Source organism: Arachis hypogaea, chromosome 5 (assembly GCF_003086295.3).
Source record: "Arachis hypogaea cultivar Tifrunner chromosome 5, arahy.Tifrunner.gnm2.J5K5, whole genome shotgun sequence".
NCBI lineage: Eukaryota > Viridiplantae > Streptophyta > Magnoliopsida > Fabales > Fabaceae > Arachis > Arachis hypogaea.
Window position 1 is genome coordinate 85,945,552 of NC_092040.1, and position 11,557 is coordinate 85,957,108.

Sequence of the window (11,557 nt, forward strand, 5' to 3'; positions counted from 1 at the left end):
TGAGCCTTTTTCTTGCTCTTCATCTTTTTCTTTCTTGTTGATCTTTCTTTCTTGACAGTTACTTGGGTTGTAATACCTTCCTTCTTGCTTATCACCCCTGCTTCCTTGTGAATCCCTTTTTCTTCTTGCATCTGTTTGTTTTTCTGTTCTACTTCCTTGTCAGTTGATTGCTTTGGAAGGAGATCATCATTCATTTTGCTTGTTTCTTCATCCCTTTGTACTTCTGGAAAGACTTTCAGGATGATGCTCTCCTCATGCATCCTGAGGGTTAACTCTCCCTGCTCTATGTCCACAATGGCTCTAGCAGTGGCCAAAAATGGTCGACCAAGTATTATGGAGTCATTTCCATGTTCTGAAGAATCCAGGATCACAAAATCTGCTGGATAGATAAACCTGTCAACCTTAACTAAAAGGTTCTCAATCAGCCCTTTAGGATATACTATTGATTGGTCCACCAATTCCAAGGACATCTGTGTTGGTTTCACCTCCTCTATGCCAAGCTTTTTCACTAAAGAATATGGGATTAGATTTATGCTTGCTCCTAAATTGCACATCCCCTTGTTAATGAATAGGTTTCCAATAGTGCATGATAAGAAGAAACCTCCAGGGTCTTCAAGCTTGGGAGGGAGTCCCTTTTTAATGAGTGCACTGCATTCTTCACTGAGCATTACAGTCTCCTTTTCATTCTACTGTCTCTTCTTGTTGATGAGCTCCTTTAAGAACTTGGCATACAGGGGCATTTGCTCCAAAGCCTCTGCCAAAGGTATGTTAATCTCTAGCTTCTTGAAAGTCTCAAGAAATTTGTGGAAGTGCTGATCCTTTGTTTCCTTGTGAAATCTCTGTGGATAAGGCAATGGTGATGTTGAGCTCTTCTCCACTTGATGTTGTTTTGGAATTGGTTCCTCCAAGATCTTCTTTCCTTTCTTCAAATTCTGTGGTTTGTTGTCTTCCTCTGTGAGTTTTTCTGGAGCATTCTTGCTTATCATGTCTTGGTTGATGGCTTCATCATTCTTTGTTGGCTCAGTGTCATTCTCCATAAGCTTCTTTGTTGCTCCTTGGTTACCATCCTCTAACTTCTTTCCACTTCTTAGTTGCACGACCTTGCATTCTTCCTTTGGGTTGGGAATGGTATCACTAGGTAGTGAACTTGATGGTTTTTCAACAGAAATCTTCTTAGAGATTTGTCCAATCTGCCTCTCTAGGTTCTTCATGGAGGCTTCTTGATTCTTGGTTGTCAATTCTTGGTTCTTCATCAGTTTCTCCATGAGCAGCTCTAGATTGGTGATTCTCTGTGAGTCTTGAGAGATGGGTTGATTTTGGGGTGTTGATGGATGAAGATAAGTGTTTTGGTTAGTTGGGTGGTTATTGGGTGGGTATTGGTTAGAATTTGGGTAGTTGTTTTGTGGTTTTCTGTATGAGTTTTGGTTAGTGTTTGGCTGGGGGTTATGGTTTGTGTTTTTCCAATTGTTCTGGCCTGTGTTTCTTTGCCATGGTTGTTGGTTTTGATTATGGTTGTCTCCCCATCTGAGGTTGGGATGGTTCTTCCAAGATGGATTGTAAGTATCACCATAGACCTTATTTGTTCCAGGATTTTGGTTGTGCATGTATTGGACTTGCTCTTGTTGTTGCTCCTCTTGAGTTTCTTCATTTTGCACCCAAGTGGTTGGTGGTTGGCTTGTGGTGCTCACTGCTGCCACTTGCAAGCCATCAATTCTTTTGGCCATTTGTTCAAACTGTTGTTGAATCTGCTGCTGCATCATCTTGTTTTGAGCTAGGATTGAATCAACTCCTTCCAACTCCATTACTCCTCTTCTCTGTGATGGTTGGCGTTGTCTTTGATGAGCAAAGAAATATTGGTTGTTGGCCACCATATCAATGAGGTTTTGGGCTTCCTCTGTGGTTTTCATGAGTTGTAATGAGCCTCCGGCAGAGTGATCAAGAGCTTCTTGAGCTTTAAGAGTGAGTCCTTCATAGAAGTTTTGTAGCTTGTCCCACTCAGTGAACATCTCTGGTGGACATTTCCTCAGTAAAGCCTTATATCTTTCCCATGCTTCATATAAGTTCTCGGCCTCTAATTGAGTGAATGTCTGAACCTCAGTCTTCAACCTTAGAATTCTTTGAGGGGGATAAAATTTGGCAAGGAACTTGCTCACCAAGTCATCCCAAGTATTGATGCTTTCTTTTGGAAAGGTCTCTAGCCATTGAGTGGCTTTATCTCTGAGAGAGAATGGGAAGAGCAGCAACTTGTAGCTATCAGGGGGTACACCATTTGTTTTCACTGTGTCACAGATTCTCAAGAAGGTAGACAGATGTTGATTTGGATCCTCCAAAGGCCCTCCTCCAAAAGAACAATTGTTTTGAACCAGAGTGATGAGTTGTGGCTTAAGTTCAAAATTGTTTGCATTGACATTGGAAGGTAGAATGCTACTCCCACAATGCCTAGCATTTGCAAATGTGTATGAAGCCAAGACTCTTCTCTGTTGTTGATTATTGTTGGCTCCTTCTCCTGGTTGATTGGTATCTCCTTCCATTTCTTGGAATTCCTCCTCAGATTCTTCTTCTCCAATAACGTTCTTCCCTCTTTCAGCTCTTCTTATTCTCCGAAGAGTTCTTTGATCAATTTCAGAGATAATAGGGGAAGATCTTCCTATACCTGACATACAAACACAGAACAATAAACACACAAACTCAGAAAGCCAATGAAACTTCACTCTATAGCTAGAATGAAGTTTTAGTTAGTTTAAGCAAAAATTCAAACAGTTAGTGTGTTAGTAAGAAGATAAAGAAAAAGTGCTTAATCTAGACCTCCACTTCACTTAATCATTGTCAATCTATTTCAATCCCCGGCAACGGCACCAAAAACTTGATGTTTGGAAAACGATCCAACACAAAACTCACCGGCAAGTGTACCGGGTCGCATCAAGTAATAATAACTCACATGAGTGAGGTCGATCCCACAGGGATTGAAGGATTGAGCAATTTTAGTTTAGTGGGTGATTTAGTCAAGCGAATCAAGTTTTGGTTGAGTGATTTGTGTTTAACAAGAAGTAAATGACAGTAAATGTAAAGGGGGAAGGGAAAAGTGCAGTAAATTAAAGAACAGGAAAATAAATTTGCAGAATCTTAAAGAACAAGAAAGTAAATGACTGAAACTTAAAGTGCAAGAAATGTAAATTACAGTAACTTAAATGGCAAGAAAGATAAATGGCTTGAATATAAAAGGGGTTTGAGGACTGGGATTGCAGAATCTAAACCAAGAGAAAGTAAATTGCAACAATTAAGAGAGCTAAAATTGAATCAGAAGCAAATAGCATTCAAACAGAAAGAAAATAAAATGCAGCTGATGAGCGGATAATTTGTATACTTTTTGGCATTGTTTTTAGTATGTTTTTAGTAGGATCTAGTTAGTTTTTAGTATATTTTTATTAGTTTTTAGTTAAAATTCACTTTTCTGGACTTTACTATGAGTTTGTGTGTTTTTCTGTGATTTCAGGTATTTTCTGGCTGAAATTGAGGGACCTGAGCAAAAATCTGATTCTGAGACCAAAAAGGACTGCAGATGCTGTTGGATTCTGACCTCCCTGCACTCGAAGTGGATTTTCTGGAGCTACAGAAGCCCAATTGGCGCGCTCTCAACGGCGTTGGAAAGTAGACATCCTGGGCTTTCCAGCAATATATGATAGTCCATACTTTGCCCAAGATTTGATGGCCCAAACCGGCGTTCAAAGTCACCTCAAGAAATCCCAGCGTTAAACGCTGGAACTGGCACCCAAATGGGCGTTAAACGCCCAAACTGGCATAAAAGCTGGCGTTTAACTCCAAGAAGAGTCTCTGCACGAAAAATGCTTCATTGCTCAGCCCAAGCACACACCAAGTGGGCCCGGAAGAGGATTTTTATGTCATTTACTCATTTCTGTACACCTTAGGCTACTAGTTTTCTATAAGTAGGACCTTTGACTATTGTATTAGAATCTTTGGATCTTTAAATCTTTTGATCATTTTAGATCTCTAGATCATCTTTGGACATTTTAGTTCTTAGATCATTGGGAGGCTGGCCATTCGGCCATGCCTAGACCTTATGCTTATGTATTTTCAACGGTGGAGTTTCTACACACCATAGATTAAGGTGTGGAGCTCTGCTGTACCTCGAGTATTAATGCAATTACTATTGTTCTTCCATTCAATTCCGCTTGTTCTTTATCCAAGATATCACTTGTTCTTCAACTTGATGAAGGTGATGATTGACGCCCATCACCATTCTCACCCATGAACAAGGGTGACTGACAACCACTCTTGTTCTACAAGCAATTAAGGCTCTAGTGAATATCTCTTGGATTCCTGATTGCACGATGCATGGTTGTTCGCCTGACAACCGAGTGCTCGCCTGACAAACGAGCCAACCATTCCGTGAGATCAGAGTCTTCGTGGTATAGGCGAGAACTGATGGCGGCATTCAAGAGAATCCGGAAGGTCTAACCTTGTCTGTGGTATTCTGAGTAGGATTCAATGACTGAATGACTGTGACGTGCTTCAAACTCCTGAGGGCGGGGCGTTAGTGACAGACGCAAAAGAATCACTGGATTCTATTCCGGCCTGATTGAGAACCGACAGATGAATTCCGCTATGCTGTGACAGAGCATATGCAAATCGCTTTCACTGAGAGGATGGGAGGTAGCCACTAACAACGGTGAAACCCTTGCTTAAGCTTGCCATGGAAAGGAGTAAGAAGGATTGGATGAAGACAGTAGGAAAGCAGAGAGACGGAAGGGAAGGCATCTTCATGCGCTTATCTGAAGTTCCTACCAATGAATTACATAAGTATCACTATCTTTATCTTTTATGTTATTTTCGTTCATCACCATTACCATTTGAGTTTGCCTGACTAAGATTTACAAGATGACCATAGCTTGCTTCAATACTAACAATCTCCGTGGGATCGACCCTTACTCACGTAAGGTTTATTACTTGGACGACCCAGTGCACTTGCTGGTTAGTTGTGCGAAGTTGTGTAATGCCATGGTATTGAGCTACCACGTTTTTGGAGCCATTACCGGGGATTATGAGAGTTGTGAAAAAGTATTGTTCACAATTTCGCGACACCAAGTTTTTGGCGCCGTTGCCGGGGATTGTTCAAGTTTTGAGCAAGCTTTTGGTAACATCAGTGCCAAGATCCGGCAACAACATCAAGTTTTTGGTGTTATTGCCCGGGATTGTTCAGGCTGGACAACTGACGGTTCATCTTGTTGCTTAGATTAGGTATTTATTTTTTTTGAAATTCTTGAAGATGAGTTCTAGAGTTTCATGATGATTTGTTGAAATCTGGCTGGCTGAGAAGCCATGTCTAATCTCATTGGACCGAGGTTTCAACTTATCACCACAGGAGCTTGTTGATTTCTTATCAATCTTGCTTTTGGAGCAGTGATCTGCTAAGGCTTGGCTGGCCTTTGGCCATGTCTAGTGTTTTGGACCGAAGCTTTCTCTGAAAGCTTGGCTGGCTGTGAAGCCATGTCTAATTCCTGGACCGGAGTCTTAGACTAGCATTGCACTGATTCCTGGAATTCTCATTAAGAATTTTGATACCTTTTTCCACTTGATTTTCGAAAAAACACAAAAAAATTAAAAAATCATAAAATCCAAAAATATTTCTTGTTTGAGTCTAGTGTCTCATCATAAGTTTGGTGTCAATTGCATGTATTCATTCATGTATCTTGGTGATCTTCAAGATGTTCTTGATGATTTACTTGCTCTAATCTTTGAATTCTATTGACTTGAGTGTCTTGTGTGTCTCATTTGCATTTTCATTTTGTTAGTGTCAGTAGTATACAAACTGCTAAGTTTGGTGTCTTGCATGCATTGTTATTTGATTCTTGTTGCATTTTGATTTTTCCTTATTATTAAAAATCCAAAAATATTTTTAATTTGTGTCTTTTCAAGTCAATAATACAGAGAATTGAAGATTCAGAACATACAGCAGAGGAATTGCACAGAAAAAGCTGGGCGTTCAAAATGCCCAGTGAAGAAGGACAGACTAGCGTTTAAACGCCAGCCAGGGCACCTGGTTGGGCGTTTAACGCCCAAAAGGGTATCATTTTGGGCGTTAAACGCCAGAATGGGTACCATTCTGGGCGTTTAACGCCAGGATGGCAAGAAGGGAAGATTTTGTTTTCAAATCAAATTTTTTTTCTAAGTTTTCAAAATCTTTTCAAAATCAAATCTTTTTCAAATCAATTTTTTCAATCAAATCTTTTTCAAAATCAATTTCTTTCCATTTTTTTAAGACACTTACTATCAATCAATGATTTGATTCAACATTTCAAGTATGTTGCCTTTTCTGTTGAGAAAGGTTTAATGTTTGAATCATATCTTTTCTTGTTAGTCAAGTTTTTAATTTTCAAATCGAATCTTTTTTTTTTAAATATTTTTCAAATCATATCTTCTCAATCATTTTTTTAAATCAATCATATCTTCTTAACCACATCCTTTTCAAAATAGTTTTCAATCAAATCTTTTTGATTTCTGATTTCAAAATCTTTTTCAAAAATCACTTGATTTCTTTTCCACTTTCATTTTCGAAAATTAAGTAATGTTTTTCAAAAATGCTTTCAAAATTTTCACTTAATTTTCGAAAATTACTTCCCTCCTTCTCACATCCTTCTATTTATGGACTAACACTATCCCTTAATGCAAAATTCGAACTCCATCTTCTTTGATAAAGTTCGAATTTTCCACTTCTGTCTTCTACTCTTCTTTTCCTCTGACACTTCAAGGAATCTCTATACTGTGACATAGAGGATTCCACATTTTCTTGTTCTCTTCTCTTTCTTATGAGCAGGAGCAAAGACAAAGGCATTCTTGTTGAGGCTGATCCTGAACCTGAAAGGACCTTGAAGAGAAAGCTAAGAGAAGCCAAAGCACAACTCTCTTTAGAAAACCTGAACAAATTCTTTAAGGAAGAAGAACTCATGGCAGCCGGAAACAACAACAATGCCAACAATGCAAGGAAGGTGCTGGGTGACTTTACTGCACCTACTCCCGACTTCTATGGGAGAAGCATCTCTATCCCTGCCATTGGAGCAAACAACTTTGAGCTTAAGCCTCAATTAGTTTCTCTAATGCAACAGAATTGCAAGTTCCATGGACTTCCATTGGAAGATCCTCATCAGTTTTTAGCTGAGTTCTTGCAAATCTGTGACACAGTCAAGACTAATGGGGTTGACCCTGAGGTCTACAGACTTATGCTATTCCCTTTTGCTGTAAGAGACAAAGCTAGAACATGGTTGGACTCTCAACCTAAAGAAAGCCTGGACTCTTGGGAAAAGCTAGTCAATGCCTTCTTGGCAAAGTTCTTTCCACCTCAAAAATTGAGTAAGCTTAGAGTGGAAGTCCAAACCTTCAGACAGAAGGAAGGAGAATCCGTCTATGAAGCTTGGGAAAGATACAAACAATTTATCAGAAAGTGTCCCACTGATATGCTTTCTGAATGGAGCATCATAGGTATTTTCTATGATGGTCTCTCTGAACTGTCCAAGATGTCTTTGGATAGCTCTTCTGGAGGATCTCTTCATCTGAAGAAGACGCCTACTGAAGCACAAGAACTGATTGAAATGGTTGCAAATAACCAATTCATGTACACTTCTGAAAGAAATCCTGTGAACAATGGGACTAGTCAGAAGAAAGGAGTTCTTGAGATTGACACTCTGAATGCCATATTGGCTCAGAACAAAATATTGACTCAACAAGTCAATATGATTTCTCAAAGTCTGTCTGGAATGCAAAATGCACCAAGCAGTACTAAGGAAGCTTCATCTGAGGAAGAAGCTTATGATCCTGAGAACCCTTCAATAGAAGAGGTGAATTACATGGGAGAACCCTATGGAAACACCTACAATCCTTCATGGAGGAATCATCCAAATCTTTCATGGAAGGATCAACAGAGACCTCAACAAGGTTTCAATAACAATAATGGTGGAAGAAACAGGTTTAGCAATAGCAAGCCTTTTCCATCATCTTCTCAGCAACAGACAGAGAGTTCTAAGCAGAATAATTCTGACTTGGCAACTATGGTCTCTGATCTAATCAAAACCACTCAAAGTTTTATGACTGAAACTAGATCTTCCATTAGGAATTTGGAAGGACAAGTGGGTCAGCTGAGCAAGAAAATTACTGAACTTTCTCCAAGCACTCTCCCAAGCAATACTGAAGAAAATCCAAAAGGAGAGTGCAAGGCCATCAATATGGCCGAATTCTGGGAGGAAGAAGAGGCAGTGAACGCCACTGAGGAAGACCTCAATGGGCGTGCACTGGCCCCAATGAGTTCCCCAATGAGGAACCTTGGGAATCTGAGGCTCAAACTGAGACCATAGAGATTCCATTGGACTTACTTCTGCCATTCATGAGCTCTGATGAGTATTCTTCCTCTGAAGAGGATGAGTATATCACTGAGGAGCAAGTTGCTAAATACCTTGGAGCAATCATGAAGCTAAATGACAAGTTATTTGGAAATGAGACTTGGGAGGATGAATCCCCTTTGCTCACCAAAGAACTGAATGACTTGTCTAGGCAGACACTGCCTCAAAAGAGGCAGGATCCTGGGAAGTTTTCTATACCTTGTACCATAGGCACCATGACCTTCAAGAAGGCCTTGTGTGACTTAGGGTCAAATGTGAACCTCATGCCCCTCTCTGTAATGGAGAAATTAGGGATCTTTGAGGTGCAAGCTGCAAAAATCTCACTAGAGATGGCAGACAACTCAAGAAAACAAGCCTATGGACTTGTAGAGGATGTTCTGGTAAAAGTTGAAGACCATTACATCCCTACTGATTTCATAGTCCTAGAGACTGGGAAATGCATGGATGAATCCATCATCCTTGGCAGACCCTTCCTAGCCACAGCAAAGGCTGTGATTGATGTTGATAGAGGAGAGTTGATCATTCAAGTGAATGAAGAATCCTTGGTGTTTAAGGCCCAAGGATATCCCTCTGTCATCATGGAGAGGAAGCATGAAGAGCTTCTCTCAAAACAAAGCCAAACAGTGCCCCCACAGTCAAACTCTAAATTTGGTGTTGGGAGGTCACAACCAAATTCTAAGTTTGGTGTTGAAACCCCACACTCAAACTCTAAGTTTGGTGTTGGGAAGTTCCAACACGGTTCTGAGCATTTCTGAGGCTCCATGAGAGTCCTCTGTCAAGCTAGTGACAATAAAGAAGCGCTTGTTGGGAGGCAACCCAATGTTTTATAATTAATTATTTTCTTTTGTTATTTTATCTTTTTTTGTAGGTTGATGATCATAAGAAGTCACAAAAATAATGAAAAAAAAGCAAAAACAGAATGAAAAACAGGAAGAAAAACAGCACACCCTGGAGGAAGATGCTGCTGGCGTTCAAACGCCAGTAAGCCTAGCAGTTGGGCGTTTAACGCCCAGTCTGGCACCATTCTGGGCGTTTAACGCCAGAAAGGGGCACCAGACTGGCGTTAAATGCCAGGAAAGGGCAAGAACCTGGCGTTAAACGCCAGGAATGGGCACCAGCCCGGCGTTTAACGCCAGAAATGGCTCAAAACGTGGATTTTGATGCCATTTGGTGCAGGGATAACTTTTCCCTGACACCACAGGATCTGTGGACCCCACAGGACCCTACCATCACTCTCTCTCTTCTTCCCCCTTTCACCAATCACCTCAACACATCTTCCCCAAAAACCCCTCACCTATCAAATCCCATCTTTCTCTTCACCACTCACATCCATCCTTCATAAATCCCCACCAACCTCACCCTTCAAATTCAAACCACTTTACCTCCCAAACCCACCCATAATGGCCGAACCATTTACCCCCCTCTCTCCTTTATATACCCTTCTTCAACCCTTCATTTTCACACAACCTAAACACCACTTCTCCCCTCTTTGGCCGAATACACCACCATCTCCCTCTTCCTCATTTCTTCTTCTTCTACTCTCCTCTTTCTTCTTTTGCTCGAGGACGAGCAAACATTTTAAGTTTGGTGTGGTAAAAGCGTTGCTTTTTCGTTTTTCCATAACCATTATGGCATCCAAGGCCAGAGAAACCTCTAGAAAGAGGAAAGGGAAGGCAAAGGCTTCCACCTCCGAGTCATGGGAGATGGATAGATTCCTCTCAAGGGTGCATCAAGACCACTTCTATGAAGTTGTGGCCTTGAAGAAGGTGATCCCCGAGGTCCCTTTTCACTCAAAAAGGGTGAATATCTGGAGATCCGACATGAGATTCAAAGAAGAGGTTGGGAAGTTCTTACCAACCCAATTCAACAAGTCGGAATCTTGATGGTTCAAGAGTTCTATGCAAATGCATGGATCACCAAGAACCATGACCAAAGTGTGAACCCGAATCCAAAGAATTATCTTACTATGGTTCGGGGGAAATACTTGGATTTTAGTCCGGAGAGTGTGAGGGTGGCGTTCAACTTGCCTATGATGCAAGGAGATGAGCATCCTTACACTAGAAGGGTCAACTTTGATCAAAGGTTGGACCAAGTCCTCACAGTCATATGTGAAGAGGGCGCACAATGGAAGCAAGATTCAAGAGGAAAGCCGGTTCAATTGAGAAGGCATGACCTCAAGCCCGTGGCTAGAGGATGGTTAGAGTTCATACAACGCTCAATCATTCCCACTAGCAACCGGTCCGAAGTTACCATAGACCGGGCTATCATGATCCATAGTATCATGATTGGAGAAGAAATAGAGGTTCATGAGGTTATAGCCCAAGAACTCTATAAGGTGGCGGACAAGACCTCCACCTTGGCAAGGTTAGCCTTTCCTCATCTCATTTGTCACCTCTGTTATTCAGTTGGAGTTGACATAGAGGGAGACATCCCCATTGATGAGGACAAGCCCATCACCAAGAAAAGGATGGAGTACACAAGAGATCCCACTCATCATGAGATCCCTGAGATTCCTCAAGGGATGAATTTCCTCCACAAAACTATTGGGAGCAACTAAACACCTCCCTAGGAGAGTTGAGTTCCAACATGGGACAACTAAGGGTGGAGCACCAAGAACACTCCATCATCCTTCATGAGATTAGAGAAGATCAAAGAATCATGAGGGAGGAGCAACAAAGACAAGGAAGAGATATTGAGGAGCTCAAGCACTCCATAGGATCTTCAAGAGCAAGAAGAGCCGCCATCACTAAGGTGGACCCGTTCCTTGATTCCCTTGTTATTTGTTCTTCTGTTTTTCGAATTTTATGCTTATGTTTATCCATGTTTGTGTCTTGTGATCATTAGTGTCTTAGTGTCTATGCCTTAAAGTTATGAATGTCATATGAATCCATCACCTTTCTTAATAAAAATGTGCTTAATTGAAAAAGAAAAAGAAGTGCATGAATTTTGAATTTTATAACAGTTTAATTATTTTGATGTGGTGGCAATATTTTGTTCTCTGAATGTATGCTTAAACAGTGCATATGTATCTTGAATTTGTGGTTCATGAATGTTGGCTCTTGAAAGAATGATGAAAAAGGAGACATGTTACTGAGGATCTGAAAAATCATAAAAGTGATTCTTGAAGCAAGAAAAAGCTATTCAAAAAA

At 40.7% G+C, this 11,557-nt stretch overlaps 1 non-coding gene across 1 annotated transcript; it reads right to left on the reverse strand.

Annotated features, from left to right (window-relative positions):
• Positions 1–7,367: 7,367 nt before the first annotated feature.
• Positions 7,368–7,475, reverse strand: LOC112804339 (small nucleolar RNA R71). Its single transcript, XR_003202949.1, has one exon. It is a non-coding gene; the product is annotated as a small nucleolar RNA R71 (small nucleolar RNA).
• Positions 7,476–11,557: the final 4,082 nt, after the last annotated feature.